The sequence below is a fragment of the Macrobrachium nipponense genome, chromosome 19 (assembly GCF_015104395.2).
Source record: "Macrobrachium nipponense isolate FS-2020 chromosome 19, ASM1510439v2, whole genome shotgun sequence".
Lineage (NCBI taxonomy): Eukaryota > Metazoa > Arthropoda > Malacostraca > Decapoda > Palaemonidae > Macrobrachium > Macrobrachium nipponense.
This window is the reverse complement of record NC_061088.1, coordinates 18,621,187-18,638,958: the sequence shown is the minus strand read 5'-3', so window position 1 is coordinate 18,638,958 and position 17,772 is coordinate 18,621,187.

Genomic DNA, 17,772 nt, shown 5'->3' with positions numbered 1-17,772 from the left:
CACACACAAACATACATATACACACACATGTATTTCATATATATATATATGTATATATATATATATATATATATTATATTATATATATATATGTATATATAAAATTATATATCAGTATTGCTCATTCTTAACAGAAACAATGAAACCCATTTGCCACAAAGATTGAGTTATTTTTCTCTCTTCTTTCTAAATACAGGGCAGTCTAGACAACACTGACACTTTCTGTCAGTCTTTTTTTATGTCAGTTTCATACATCCATGGATTTCTCGTCCAGACACGATTTTCACACACGAATGATGTCTTTCGAGCTGATATACTTCTTGAACTGTAGGTACATACGTATACATACATACACACACACACACCACACACACACATATATATATATATATAGATATATATATATATATATTAATGTTATGTATATATATACACATACATAAAGCAGCTATTCATCTTTCTGCTGGGAAGGGACATAAAATTTTATTTTAGGCTCAGATGATATAAAGTGCACATTTCCAAGAGATGTGAGAAGTATTTTATTGCTATATTACACACACACACACACACACATATATATATATGTAAAATATAGCATACTGCAGTCTGCAATTCCACGAGAAAAATACTTTTACACCAAGCAGCCTTGATCTCTATCATCTATATAAAAGCAGATAAAACTATTCGGTCGTAGCCTCAGTTCTTACAATTCGCTAATTCGCCCACCAGGCAACGTCCATTGTTACGAAAGCTCTGCTGCTGCACGCCAGTACGTATTACAATAACGGACCACTTTCGTGCATCATAATATAGATATTGAAACTGTCAATTAATTGATATCTATCCAACGTGAAAGAGATCTAGTACTGACAAACATACTGGTTTGGGAGACAGCTTTTATTAGGAGAAAATTGATTGGACGCAGAGGTATTGAAATGTGAAGAGGAGGGAGGTTAAGGTCCAAGAGTTAGGAAGGAAAAAAAAAAAAAAAAGTTTTCTAGCTGGGCGAGGCTTGGGGCAAACTGGTGAGTACCTGGCCCGAGCTGTTTCATTGGCTACAAAAAAAAAAAACTTTCTCTCATTTCACTGACAGATACAGTATCTTTACGTCAGGTGTGAAAGTACATGGATACTTTATAATTTTTGTCATACTCTTTTTTTTTTTCTGTCTTTCTTTTTAAAGCAGTTGGCATCTGAGGGTAGAGCGTTCTGGTTCTCAGCAAGAAGTTTCTGGGGATGAGGTTGCTAGCCTCATGCAAGCACGCACACACAAAAATATGTCTATATGTATACATGCATACACTTGTGTGTGCGTGGGATTATAACCACACTGACCTGTGATTCATGTATGCAAATGTACCACAGGAAAAATTAAACACTGGGAGCAAATCCTGGCCAGGTTTTTCGTCTTTTATCTTAAACATTTTTATATATATATATATAAATATATATTAATATATATATATATTTTAGTATATATATATATTAAATATATATAGATTTTAACATATACATAACGACATATATATATAATATATTTATATTATATATATATGATATATATATCATATAATATATCTATTATTATATATAATATATATATATATATATATATTTTTATATGAATAAATATAAACATTTATAATATATATATATATTATTATAATACTAAAAATATATAATATATATATATATATATCTATATATATATATATATATATATATATATATATATATATATTATTAGACGGACATTATAAATCGACAGGTGGGAAGCATCTCAGGTCGGTAACCCTTATTCCAAATCTGTTTATCTTTGTTGGCCTTAAACTTCTTGCTCTCGTCCCATTTCAGTTACATCTTGTAATCCATATATTTTCTTGTAAGTTCATTTTTCTTGTAAGTTAATGGATCGAATTTATGCCTCGACTGATACAGGTATTCATATTCTCAAAAACGCTTTCGCTAATTAAGCTGGGCTTTAAATGTTTTTTTTTCTAGTTTTATTCTCTTTTCCAATGACTTTACAGTTTGACCAATATAAAAATTGTCACAGGACTTGCATGGGATTTGATAAACATATCCTCTAGCATAGCTGGGAATGTTCTTTATTAATGTTAGTTTCACTGTAATATTCTTCTTAAATGCTACATTAAAACCAAGTCTGAAGCCGAGGGATATATCTTTGAAATTATTACTATACTGTAGTACAAGGAGGTTTTTTTGTTTTGTAAGGTTCTCTGTTTTTATAAAAAGTCTGTTTTGCCTCTTAGTGAATTGTTTAAATTTTAATACAAAATCAAAATATCTTAATTTCTTGCCTGTATTCCTGGATTAAAAATGTATATGGGGCATAAAATTGGTGGGTTTTCTGTAAACACTTTTTAAACCCATTATTACTTCTAGGAATTACTGGTTGGTTATTTATGATTATTTATTTTCCTTTGAAACGTGACCTACTTGTTGCTCTGTTACATCTCAGTAAACCTTTATCTCATTTTTTTTTTCGTAACTGGACTACTTTCCTTATTAGGACCATTGCGCTTACTGCATTCTGCTTTTCCAACTAGGATTGCAGCTCGTCTTGTGATAATAAAAAATGTCTAATTTGATTTAGTGGTCTCTTGGATGTTCATTAGTGTTACTGGACTGTTGACGGTAATTAGAATTGTCTGCGGTTGGTAACTAGATTAGTGATCTGGGTAATAATTTTTTAGTAGCTAGTAATTGGGTAATTAAAATGACTGGTCTATTACTGAGAATTAATTCAATGGTCTCTCGACAGGTCATCAGGACTGGCTGTCTGTTGGTCAAGAATTTGAATGATCGGTCCTTCATGAGGTATCGCGGGTTCGTGTCTCCCCAGGGCGATGAAAAATCATTGGGTCTGTATCATGATCAGTTACTGCAGCAGAGTGGTGTCCGCGGGAGGTTGAAAGCAAAATTCTTTGGAAGCTTGAATATCAAGTTAATGGCCGCTGTGTGTTTGTTCCACGTGAATAGGTTTCATCTATTGAAATGATAAGTAATAAGTGGTACGAACACACACCTGAAGGAGTGATAAAAATCGATCAGGCAAAGATCTTCTGGGGCTAAGGTATAAGAACAGATAGGGTGATGCGTGCCAATAGACCAGACGTGACATTCATTAACAAAATCAAGAAGAAAGTATCACTCATTGATGTCGCGATACCATGGGACACCATAGTGGAAGAGAAAGAGAGAAAAGATTGATAAGTATCAGGACCTGAAAATAGAAATAAGAGGGATATGGGATATGCCAGTTGAAATTGTACCCATAATCATAGGAACACTAGGCCCGATCCTAAGATCCCTGAAAAGAAACTTAGAAAAACTAGATGCCGAAATAGCTCCAGGACTCATGCTCCTAGAAACAACACACACAGTAAGAAAAGTGATGGACTCCTAAGGAGGCAGGATGCAACCCGGAACCCCACACTACAAAAACTACCCAGTCGAATAGGATGACTGTGATAGACTAATAATAATGATAAATATTTATTGACAAGTTCAGAACTGTTTTTGCTCTTAGTTCATAAATTAAACTGAAGGAATACTGAATGAGAAACAGAAAATTATGGCTATCTGGCTACGGAATATAACTGGAAACATGTTCCAATAAGCTCGGCCAACCTCACTGGAGAGAGAAGGTTTGAAAGCGGTGAAGGAGATACGAGGAGGACAGAGAAATATTAGATGGCATAATTTTCATGCGACCATGAGCATTAATGCTCGATGTAATTATTGGTAACAGGAGTAACACGTGTCTCAAATGCCAAGGTTAAGCTAGGATCTAAGTTGACGTCATACCCGGGAATAAGCCCAAAAGTAGCCAATTTTCTATTAAGAAGTCAAAAGAGCCTGATCCCACACAAGCAAGAGGTCACATGATAAAAAAAAAAATATAAATAAAACGCTTCATTAATGAGACCGTCCATTGGTAATGTTTGTGTTTGTTTAGTTATCTATTCCAGAGCGCTAGGAAAAAAAAGCTTTGGTTTTATGTTTATCATCAGTGTTCTTAAATGATTAAACAAACAACGTGTTTTACTAAACGAATTTGTATTTAACAATACGGCTGCAAGTTAAATTCCAGTCTTTCAATACGAGCGAAGCATAAATCTAACCATAAAAAGTAAATAAATCGATGTCACTCGATTATATGGTAACTTGGATGAAAAACGTCTGTTAAGTAAGTAATGTATTAGTAAAGTATTTTTCTAGATCAAATATCAACTGTTTCAAATAAAGTTACTTAAATTTAAAACCTAAATGAAAAGAAAGACCGAGTGAGCGTTGTGCACAACATTCGTTTTCCTCAAAGAAAATGAAATGTTTGTGATGTGTAACTACTCCTGGTCTCTGAACAGATAACGGGGAGTAGGGTATGGCAAGGAACTCCTTTTTTTTTTTTTTTTTTTTTTTTTTTGCCGGGTTCACTCTGGTCCTTTGACCACGAAATGTACCCATTCTTTTTACTCGGATGTACTCTGTGCACATTACGATTCTAAATGAGGGGGGGCGAATCCTTTAGTTGGACTCCTAATGAGGGCAAAATTATCTTTACAGTGGCATCTTTCATCCTCCTCTCAGATTTATTGATTCGTCTCACTCCTGCGTGATGATACTTGCATAGTTCGGCTTCGCCCAGGCAATCTTCTCTGGGTACTAAAAAATACTGGATACAAAAAGTTTCAGTTATTATCTCATTTCTAACTCGAAGCGCTACTGTGCTCTCATTGGTAGCTAGGATTATTTCTATACTTTCTCCGTTCTAAGCTTGACGGGTGCAGCTTAAGTGAGATTGACAGATGAAGCTGATTTACGGAATTTGGCTCAAATACTAAGGTGGATGTTAGGCCTAGGCTTCACAATATTGTGCATCGCATATCTCATGAAACCTACGGGACTAGGACCAATGCTTATGAGAGAGAGAGAGAGAGAGAGAGAGAGAGAGAGAGAGAGAGAGAGAGAGAGAGAGAGAGAGAGAGAGAGGACGATTGCGCAGCGTGTCGATAATAGTTATAGAAAGTGCGAAAGCAATTTCTCAAATTGCTGTAGGAAGTGGTATCAGAGCTGAAGCCTAATCACCATCATTGACCGCTTCATTATTGCTAATAACAAATGACTGAAAAATAGTTGTCTACCTGACCCTTTTTTTCTTTTTTCAGCAATTCATAATTCGTTTGTACCTTTACTTTGGATATAAGAATGACTTCGTATATTTTCTAACTTCTAACATCAAGGCTGGGTTTTTAATTTTTCCAGAGCAACTGGTTTGGAGGATGAAAGGATTGCCAACCTTTCCAGAGGCTAAAAGGACTGCCAACCTTTCCAGAGGATGAAAGGATTGCCAACCTTTCCAGAGGATGGAAGGCTTGCCAACCTTACAGGGAAACCATTTTTTTAAAAAAGGAATTATCAACTTTCCAAAATAATGGTAAAATTTCATGTAACTTGGCATGGCTGCCAACCATTGTAAAGGTTGGAAGGCTACAAACCTTACCGGTAGGAATATATAGGGGCTACAAAATATCTTTTCTTATATGATGGAAAGGCAACCTGTCTTTCCTGGGAGAAATATGAAAGATTTCTTAGCCTTTTCACAAGATCGAAAGGGATCCTAACCTTTCAAGAGAATGGAAAGGTTAAGACCCTCTACTGAAAGAAGATGGAAAGGCTGCCAAGTTTTCCACAGGATGGGAGGGTTACTACCCTTTCCATTAAATGTTATCGGCGTGTAAGAGAAACATCACAAAACATAAGAATAATAAAGGTATATTATAAACGACGGCTTAATGATATCCTGGCGGGGATCATTCCGCAATTTTCTGTAAGTGACATGAAATACTGTCGTCGACTTACCACTTAAATATGCGATAATTTTTTTTTTTTTTTTTAAGAAAGTCGCTTACCTCTGTTAGCACAACTTTACATCATCCAATTTATGTTTATTTGTGTATCATAATGACGAGATATATTTTTTATATTATATATTCCATCACTAGATTTCCATTTATTATTACTGAATTGAAGAACATATCACAAAACAATGACTGAACTTGTATATGTTTCATCAAGCATTTCTTTCACCAATTCTAAATTAATAATAAAAAACATTAATAATTGAAATATTAATATAAATATCTTTTCTAAAATAACAATAGAGCAAAAAAGTTAAATTATAACACGCAAATTATGGCAAAATCATAGAAGGTAAAGTTATATAAAAAAAGAATATTTTACATGAATAAATACATACCATTGGAACTTAGTATAATAAGATTTGCTAAGAATTGAAACAGCAAATAATGATGAAAAAACATCTTAATAGGAACCAATAATTCGCTTGGAATTCGAAGGCTAACAGCAACTAAATGGTCTTACAACCCCATCGACCTCTGACTCCAAAATCACTTAAATGTTAGTCATCTGATTGGAGCAAATTTAATTTAATTTCTGATCTGGTAGACCCATCCATCAATAAATTCATTATTCATACATATATTATATCTCAGACAACATGTACAGAATCCCCCTATTATAACTTAGGCGAATAGTTGATATATTTATTATAATAGCAGGCGCAAGGTTCTCCTTTGTTTCAACGTATCTAGAGAATTAAAGAATGCTTATTATCGAAACAACTACTGGAGGAATCATAAGATTGAATGAATCATTATCAACGTCGAAAGATATATTCATTCCTCCATTTCCTTTCCGAAGCAATCTAATGACTAGTGTTCTTTTGTATTTCGCAACCTCGTCGATTTTGAAATACAAATCAGGTGGAAGCTACTACTTGTAGGTAATTTCACACACGCATGCACGCAGGAGAACACACACACACACATATATATATATTAATATATGTATATAATATATATATATATATATATATATATATATATATATATATATATATATTACACGAGTTTCCATGGTTTTTACTAGTAATAACCAATATGCCCTATAAAGTTCTCTTCTCCTCCTACTTACTTACTTATAATATATATATATATATATATATATATATATATATATATGATATATATATATATATATATAAGAGGGGGAATGGCTAATAATATGTTTAAAGTGTCATATAATGATAGTGAAGTCACATAGCTCTCCTCGCTTAGAGACAAGAGGTGGTGCAGGACAAGTTCACTTGGAGAAAAAGGTATTTGCTGAACAAGCAACTTGACTCAGAGATCATTCCCCCGTTCGTGAGGCATGTGCGTTCGTTTGTACGCGTATGACAGGCCTACTAGTTCAGGGTACTTGTGGAAGACGCTTTCTTTGAGACGAACGAGAATAGATCAAGTGGTTGCTCCGAGTGTCGGGAGAAAACGCCCATCGAAAAGGTAGGACACATTCTATAAAAAACTTTGAAAAACTGTTACATTTTGAAAAGAGAGAGAAATGTGAAATACTCTCTTTACGTGAATACTTTGAAAAGAGTGATGTGGGGGATGTCTCTATACCTATTATCTTTATTACAGATGGGTCCAATTCCATGGTTGATTAGAAACGGGATTCTCTAACCTGACTAATACGAGACACGTTATGACATTTTTGGGTTTGGGAGTATAACCTTAGTCAGGAGGGTAGAATGTTATCTTATTGGTTTCTTTATGGGTAGATTTGGGTGTTTATGCCATTATGACTTGTTAATAATTTTGTTCTATGTTATAACCAATTGCTTTGGGAAGTAAATAGTATTTTTCTATATTTACGCAGTCTTAATAAGCCTCGTGACATCTTACAGACAGGGCACCGTTGGCAACAGGTAAGAGTTCCCAGTTTGTGTAGTTTAGGGAATAAGGAGGGGTGAAACACATATATATATATATATATATATATAATATACATATTACATATATATATACACGCTTGCCACTGCAAATCCTTGAATCCGAAACGAAGAGCAAATGATGAAAACCCATCTTCCAGTGAGGAGAATCGAATTTGCGCAAACTGGGTATGGAATGAGGTTACGTTAAACAATTTGGTCACGATAAAAGATAGAATTCGATTCCAGCTCATATACTATATGCACGTATTTGTCGATTTCTCGAACTCAATTCAGTTTGCTTGAGCTGAATTTGACTCATCATCATCATCATCATTCTTGTAACAGTGTTTCAGTTTATTGTATGTATGTATGTATGTATGTATTGTATGTATGTAAGTATTCATACATATATAGTAAATAAAACATCGTAAGACGCCTGAACGGACCTAACTCACTTATATTACCTCCAAGGGGCTTTGTGAAGAAGAAAAAAAAAAAAGGGCGGTGGGTGATGCGAGAGAGAGGATAATGAGCTAAAATAGGAACGTTATTGTGATAAGAGAAAACGTTTGCAGTACACAATTCGGAATTATCTTTTTGCTTTTGTTTTTCTTTAATACATCCTTAATCAAAACATACTCTGACGCAGAATAGAAAATAAAAAGTACACTTAATTCTACGCAACAGTAATGAAAACTAAATAATAATAATAATAATAATAATAATAATAATAATAATAATAATAATAATAATAATAATACTTTATTAAAAGTAATGGCTACTTCAGCAGCATTACACTTGTAGAGATTCTTCTCTATTTTGCGAATAGCGGCTTTTTCAGTGCTACTTAAACAGGCCAGTAGAGCGCCTATAGAGGTCATGGTAAAATACAGGGTCAAAATAGGTGTATATATTTGAATTTTACAGATAAACTATGATACCATAGTCATCAAAGTCATTAACGATTCTCTCTCTCTCTCTCTCTCTCTCTCTCTATCTCTCTCTCTCTCTCTCTCTTTCTTAAAGCGAGCTTTCGTCTGGAGCTGCCAGACATCCTCGGCTGGGAAGCTGAGGGTGGACTGATCTTGGTGCGGTGTCCGTCCTCCTTATATCTTGTGGTTGTTACAGCAAGGGGTCTGCCCCATGCTTGTCTCCTATTGGCTGGTGGCGGTGAGTCTTGTTTTCATTGGCTGCCTGAGCCAGGTCTCAAGCCACTTTCCTCGAACCGATGGTTGCGTTGCAGCATATCCTGCAGCCGCCTGGACCTCCTAAGCGGCGCTGTAACATTGATGGGCGTTGCGCTACGCTGTGGGACGTCACGGCTACTTTGATTTCCATCGGCTGCAGGAGTACCATCGTTCGGGGCGTTGTCATCCATAGAGTTGTCATGATCGGTGGTGTCATTGTTAGTGGCAGGTCTTCTCATACTCGTAGGGAGGAGAAATTCTTCCTGCGTCGTATTCAGTGAAGGTTTTATTTGCTGGATGAGGAGCGCCTCCAGCAGGCGCAACCGACGGGCTCAGGGGCCTTCCCGATGATCTTCGTGTTCTTTATGATGACATCTCGGGAGATGGCCTCGTGATGTTTGGTGCGGGCGTGATTCTTTATAGCCCCTCTTGGGCGTGGCACGAGAGTCTCTTCGACAGTCGCATGGTAGTCATACCTACGTAGGCGCCGCTGCATTCGCGGACTGGGCATGTATACTGGTACACTACATGCGTCTGCTTCAGGGTTCTCGTACCTGTGGAGAGGGGTTTATTTTTCATAATAAGATCGCGCGTCCTCCGATTCTGGTAATATATGATTAAGTCGATATTCTTGGTGTCGTCAGTCGGGGATACATTTATCAGAAATAATTTCTTGATGGCGTCCTCTTCTTCACGGTAATGGGAACTCATGAAGGCTTTGTAGTACAGCTTGATATTATCCTGGGGGCGGGGCTGCGGGCTCTCACTACCGTACCATTTCTCCAGGGCTGTGCGGACTTCCTTGCTGATTAATTTATTGAGTACCCGTTATTCACAAGTACTTGGGAGGCGCGGTCGAGTTCCTGGTGAGTGTCCTGCCAGGTCGACCGTACGAGAACCCCTGAAGCAGACGCATGTAGTGTACCAGTATACATGCCCAGTCCGCGAATGCAGCGGCGCCTACGTAGGTATGACTACCATGCGACTGTCGAAGAGACTCTCGTGCCACGCCCAAGAGGGGGCTATAAAGAATCACGCCCGCACCAAACATCACGAGGCCATCTCCCGAGATGTCATCATAAAGAACACGAAGATCATCGGGAAGGCCCCTGATGCCCGTCGGTTGCGCCTGCTGGAGGCGCTCCTCATCCAGCAAATAAAACCTTCACTGAATACGACGCAGGAAGAATTTCTCCTCCCTACGAATATGAGAAGACCTGCCACTAACAATGACACCACCGATCATGACAACTCTATGACAACGCCCCGACGAGGTACTCCTGCAGCCGATGGAAATCAAAGTAGCCGTGACGTCCCACAGCGTAGCGCAACGCCCATCAATGTTACAGCGCCGCTTAGGAGGTCCAGGCGGCTGCAGGATATGCTGCAACGCAACCATCGGTTCGAGGAAAGTGGCTTGAGACCTGGCTCAGGCAGCCAATGAAAACAAGACTCACCGCCACCAGCCAATAGGAGACAAGCATGGGGCAGACCCCTTGCTGTCAACCACAGATATAAGGAGGACGGACACCGCACCAAGATCAGTCCACCCTCAGCTTCCCAGCCCGAGGATGTCTGGCAGCTCCAGACGAAAGCTCGCTTTAAGAAAGAGAGAGAGAGAGAGAGAGAGAGAGAGAGAGAGAGAGAGAGAGAGAGAGAGAGAGAGAATCGTTAATGACTTTGATGACTATGGTATCATAGTTTATCTGTAAAATTCAAATATATACACCTATTTTGACCCTGTATTTTACCATGACCTCTATAGGCGCTCTACTGGCCTGTTTAAGTAGCACTGAAAAAGCCGCTATTCGCAAAATAGAGAAGAATCTCTACAAGTGTAATGCTGCTGAAGTAGCCATTACTTTTAATAAAGTATGCTTGAGAGAGGGTCTGCTTCCTAAGTACAATAATAATAATAATAATAATAATAATAATAATAATAATAATAATAATAATAATAATAATAATAATAATAATAATGCGAAACAACAGCAATAAAAAAAATCCAGATCACACTCTGACGTCAGAGAACAAAAGAAAATCAGACCCAACATACTCCAATGTCATGCGAATGAAAAAATATAAAAAATAAATAGGAGCTAATACATACTTCAAAGTCAAGCGACTATGAAAAAGTGACACCTCAATATGATCTATCATAGCAGACCCGAAAAGCGTATCATTATCATTATTAGTTACAAAGCTGCATCTCTAATCGGAAATGCAAGGTGCTAAAAGCTCAAGGGCTCCAGTAGAGAAAGGAGCCCAGCACGGAAAAAGAAATTGGAAAGTCAAGAATTAACTAAAGAAGAAAATAAAAAAGCAGATGAAATAAAACGATTAACACCACAAAACGATTAACATCACGAAATAGGAATCCTGTGAATTTGTTCAATAACAAGCATTAATGTTCACATAGTTGGAACTTCTGAAGTTCTAACGATTCAACTAACTGATCCGAGGGATCATTCTAAAATTTGGTCACAACTGAATGAACTTCCTGGAAATCGAATGGCATTAAACCCCACAAAAGGAAATGAATAACAGTTAGAATTAACCGCAAGTGGATGGTACAGGCGAGGAATACAAGATTTAATAGAAATCAAGTTTCTATTCAACAACTTTCGAGGAGAATAATATTCAAAGTACGGCAGAATAAGAATGATTAAAATTTTCCCCCAAGATAGACAAGCCTGCAAAACCCTTCAAAGATTTTCATTTAATATTTTTCCGAATTTGCGGTCGGGAATGACACCTAGATTTTTAAATGAGTTGCATGAATTTAAAGAAATACTGTCAATATAGAATTAAGAAACATTGCCCCCCCCCCAAAAAAAAAAAAAAAAAAATAGAAGGGTTGGGGGGACGGGGTATCCAATTTTCTAGATTTACATATAATCATACTTTTGCTGAGGTTCAGCTCATTACCCATAATTTGGACAATGCGCTAATTTTAGCCAAAGTTCTTCATCATTAACTTGCAACCACAGGTCTGCAATCAGGAGACGGGATTAATGCAAATAATGCAACAAAATCTGCATAAGAAGCCGACTCGTTTTCTAAGCAAAACCATTTATCATGTGTATACAATATAAATACAAGTGGCCCAAGCACACTTCCATGAACTCCAGAAGTAATATTCTGCAGTTACCAGGGTGCCTGTCTACAATTATTCTCTGCGTTCTATCAGTTAAAAAAATTCGGTGTTAAAGCTAAGACACACTCTTCCAACTCCTATCTGTCCAGGTTTACAAATCAGGGTATCATGATTAAAGCGGACAAAGCAAGCACTAAAGTCAAGACCAATCACACGAACTTCATGACCGGAATACTGGGATTTCTGTACTACACTTGCAACTACAAGAGGTGCATCGCAAGCACCATGCTCTCACGAAAGTCATTGTAAACGTATGGCTCTTAACCTTTTTATTACCATGCCCTCACGCCCTCTCTAAAGGGCCCCATACACTGAACGATTGTCTGAACGAATGTCTGTATCGTTCGCAAAAACACTGTGTATGGGCTTGTCTGAACGCAAAAGTGGTCGGAGCTTCGTGTCTGAACGACCTCAGCGGGAATCTTAGTCACGACCTGGTTGCTGGCTTGGGATTTAAGTCTGTCATACACAGATCGTTCAATGTATGGGTTTGTCTGCCAATATAAAGCTATCGCGCGCGTCTCTTCTAGAGATGATCACATGTCTTCTTGAGACAAAATCTTTGTTTAGACTGGAATCTGTGCGGAGATCGTTCATACTGTATGAATAGTATGTGTGTGTGCGTCGATAACGACAATCGTTCAGACAGTCGTTCAGACAATCGTTCAGTGTATGGGGGGCCTTAAGAGTTGATCCTTTCTTTCGCGCCCCCCTTGCATCTATGAGTAAAATTCCCTCCCAGATTAAAAAATGAGAAAGAGAAGGGGTTTCGAGGGCTAGGAAGGGAGGTCAATCATTACAAACCATGGTCAGCCCAGCGAGCCTAACTAGAGTAGTACGTAGACTCTAGGAAAGTAACGTTATAAGGCGATATTTTTGCATTTTTTTTCATCAACTTCTGAATATGAGTTCCTCACTCTTGTTAAGAGAATAACGAATATAATTAGAGAATTTGTTTTTCATTTTTCCCTAGGGCTCGCGCCTCCCCCTGGAAATTGCTGACGGCCCCCCGGTTAAGAACCACTGCTGTGAACAGATAAGGGAGCCTATTGGCAGCCCGTCTGACATTCAGACATTTTGCCAACAGACTCTAGAAACTTTAAATGATATTGATATTAAGAAATTGAGCGGCAATCGGCAACGCATGAGTTATCAGATCTATTTTTGACAAATGACGTAACGTTTCCAACACCTCTCCAACATGTGCGAAAAGAACCCCTTCTGGTTAACTAACGAGAAATAACAGACAACAGTTTAAATAATAAGCAGTCTTTATTAGAAAAAAGCAAATACGCCATTAGGATCTATATCTCCCTACGCATCAAGGCCAGGTCACAGAATCTTAATGTCAGCGTAGCCTCAGGAAAACACGAATGAGGCACAGTGAGTTTCACATTTCTCTTGCTTGCTGTCTCATATACTTCACCAAAAACCGGCTAAAGGTTCTGAGAAGTAAAAGAATAAGAAATCGAGAATATATAAATGATGGAGCAAGATAATCAAGTTATGCATGAACAAATGTACAGTCCCAGGTATAACCTACCAGTTCTGAGAAGGAAATATAGTAGAAAATATAATAGCGACGTTTTCCAATGAATTTTGGCAAAGCTTCGAGCTGTCTTCGTCATTTGCATTTTTCTTCAAGGTAGTTGTGATTCTAAACAGATCATCAGGATATGCTGTCAATCTCATAAACGCATGAATGTGAAGGTTAATGATCATCCTCTAATTTTATGACGCTCTCTCAAAACGCCATAACAGCCACTTACTACTATTACAATCTAATTAGTTCCAGACTAATGAGTTCTTTCTCCGACCGCTAATATTTCACCTATAAGTTTTTTATGCTCTCCATCATGGTGGACAGCGTTTTCTTTAGCAACTCACGCTCCAAGAGAAATCGTATTCGTCTGGCCATATCCATTCCATCAAATCGGGCTTCAGGCAGAGGCCTTTCCTTCCAGGTCATGAGGTTTCCAGCGGAAACACCTTCTCCTTTCCAATCAGGTTTCAAATGAAAAGTTTCTTAATGTAATCCGGTTTACACTGGACGCATTTTCAAACGAATATATCACTGGTGCAGTGGTTAGTGTTGTGGAGCATGCCACTCAGATGTCGAGGGTTTGCGTCTCCGCCAGGGTGATGAAAAATCATTGGCTCTGTATCATGATCAGTTACTGCTGCAGTGTGGGGTCTGCGGTGGGATGTTGAAACCAACATTATTTGGAAGCTCAAATTTCAAGTCAATGGTTCCTGCGCGCTTGTTCTACATGAACAGGTTTCATCTACTGCAGCAATAATAATAATAATAATAATAATAATAATAATAATAATAATAATAATAATAATAATAATAATAATAATAGTTAATCGAGTATGAAGCTTAGGTTTCCTCTGATTAACTAGGTTTGAAGGTAGGTCTCTTCTAGTAAGTTAGGTTCTAGATCTCGAATAACTTCCTTAAATGAGTTAATTCGTGAATCAGTATCCATGTAAACAGATTTTCCTGTGATGGAAAACACTTCAGGAAAAATATCTTGAAATTGCTTAACATTTTTATTTCTAAAACATGCAGTAATTCAGTTGTATCCTACTGTTTAAATGCCTATAAACTACGACCCAGTTAAAAGTGGCTTTCGTTGTTTTCCTCATTAATCCTTCTTGTGATAAAACGCCTATCCCTTGATAATCAATACTGGATTATAGGAATTTCAAAGTGTTGGAATTTCTGCTTTTTGTGTGATTACTCACTTTCAAAGGTCAGGGTCATATTTTTGAGGGCTCTAGTGAAGGGCTTTATTCTCACCAGTTTTCAGGAACTGTTTTTCTTTTAATAATGATACACACCTTCATGTCTTTAGTTTATTACAGGTGATTAATAAAACTTTTACTTCTTTTATAAAAATTCTCTCTGGTTTATTACAGGTGATTAATAAAACTCTTACTTCTTTTATAAAAATTCTCTTTGGTTTATTACAACCGATTAATAAATAGGTTACTTCTTTTTTGAAAATTCTCTTTGTTTTATTGCAGCTGATTAATAAAAACTTTACTCCTTTTATAAAAATTCTCTTTGGTTTATTACAACTGATTAATAAAACTCTTACTTCTTATATAAAAATTCTCTTTGGTTTATTACAACTGATTAATAAAAATGTTACGTCTTTTATAAAAATTCTCTTTGGTTTATTACATGTGATTAATAAAAATTTTACTTCTTTTGTAAAAATTCTCTTTGGTTTTTACATGTGATTAATAAAACTTTTACTTCTTTTATAAAAATTCTCTTTGGTTTATTACAAGTGATTAATAAAATTTTTACTTCCTTTATAAAAATTTCCAAGTACATTTTCTTCTGTCAAATTACATTTCACTTATAATATACCAAATTCTATGTAATCGCCCTTTCTTGTTAACCATCAAACGAACCGTATTCAATCAAATAATTTTCCATCAGCTTCAGATATATAGATTGATATGAAGGAACATGAGTTTTGATTATTAATTATTGGCACAATTACTATTAGAATCTCGTCCTTCTCCTGGTTAAATCAATTTCCCCACTTGAAGTAGAGTAAATTAAAGCATAATAAATTAACCTAATATCGATTACAAGGAACACTGACGAATCACTTTCAATATAACTTTGTACTCCTTTGCGTATCGTCATGTGCCATAGAATTTAATACATTTAGAGATTATACATAATCTTTTATTACTCGTCAGTTCGCATAAAAAACATACATTTAGAGACAAAAGCATCGTCCACCACTCATAGCAAATGTCACAGAATTTATCATATTCAAAGTTGAACAGAAAATAAATAAATAAATAAAACAGATCAAGCACCGCCACTCGCAATATTTCTTACACTTACAATAAGGCAAAAAATTCAGCTCTGTAATTAGGACGGAAGACTCAAACAAGGCGTGAAGACACCCTCGAATTAATTGTTCCCACGCTTCGAAACATGCGGCAAAACACATGATCCGAGATAAAAATGTAATACTGTACAAGGGAGTGTCGATCTGCCATTTCTTCAGAATATAAAATTATTTATGAAATTTTCAAAAAGAAACAAAAAATCGACATAATAAATAAATGAGACATAAAACTCAGACAATCTATAAAGGCACTATAGTAGATCCACATCAACCGTTAATATATATATATATATATATATATATATATATATATATTATATATATATATATATATACATATGTGTGTGTGTGTGTGTGTATTTATGTGTGTGTGTAAACCTTGATCACCAGTGTACTCTTCACATCAACCGTGCATTTGATGTCTAGGCCAGTCCCTTACGACACTCCTGATTGACTGTTGATAAGCCAATTACAGGGCTGGAAACTCTCAGTATCTCTCGAGAGTTCACATGGGTAGGATCTATGTTCTACCTCTCCTGAGGATACGTCTTTCAAAAGTATCCCTCAGGAGAGTTGAAACATATACATTCTGCCTATGTGAACTCTCGACAGAGACTGAGAGTTTCCAGCCCTGTGATTGGCTTATCAGCAGCCAATCAGGAGCGTCGTAAGGGACAGGCCTAGACATCAAATGCACGGTTGATGTGATTAGTACACTGGTGATCAAGGTTTACAAACACACACACACACACACACACATATATATATATAGATATATATATATATATATATATATATATATATATATATATATATATATATATATATATAATATATATATATATATATATATATATATATATAAACTTAGCTATTATAGGGGAGTTGGTTGCGCAAGCAGTCCCAAATCGGTACCTTTTGCAAGCCTGAATGAATAGATGAACTGGAGTCTGTTCATAAAATATCTGACATAATCTGTTATGAATCGAGCCATTCAGGAAAGAAGAAACAGCTTGGGGAGCTTATTAAAAACATCTACCCCGACAAGGGGTTAGGTTGATTTTTATATATAATATATTATATATATATATATATATATATATATATATATATAATATATATATATGTATATATGTGTGTGTATGCATAATATATATATATATAATGTATAGACATGTGTTTGAGTGTAAATACCATATACTATATATATAATATATATATATATATATATATATATCATATATATATATATATAGTGTGTGTGTGTGTGTGTGTGTGTGCGCGCGCGCGCTTATCAAGCACAAATTACTTGATTACTTACGTAAATAGTAAATATAATGAAAAATCGTTGCTTATGACTGTTATGAATATATTCATTCTCTATATATACCTATATTTGGTATACAATAAGTAACTAAGGGTTTCATAACTGAGTGAGTGTTGTGACATGGGAATAGAATTGAGAAATCCTTTCACATTACAACCTTAACTATTATTTGTTTCTCGTATTGACAAACACCAATGTAACCATTCAGGAAAATTAGCCATTGATTTTGCCATACCAGTATCAAAACAAATGCACCTTATCTATGGCTCTGAACATTCAATTTTCGATGCTTCGTATTTTGATAAATATCTTTTAAAATCATTTCCACACCTGGAGATTTTATATCTGCTTAGAATCCAGTTTTAATTCATGATAAACTTGTTAGTCTATCTTACTTT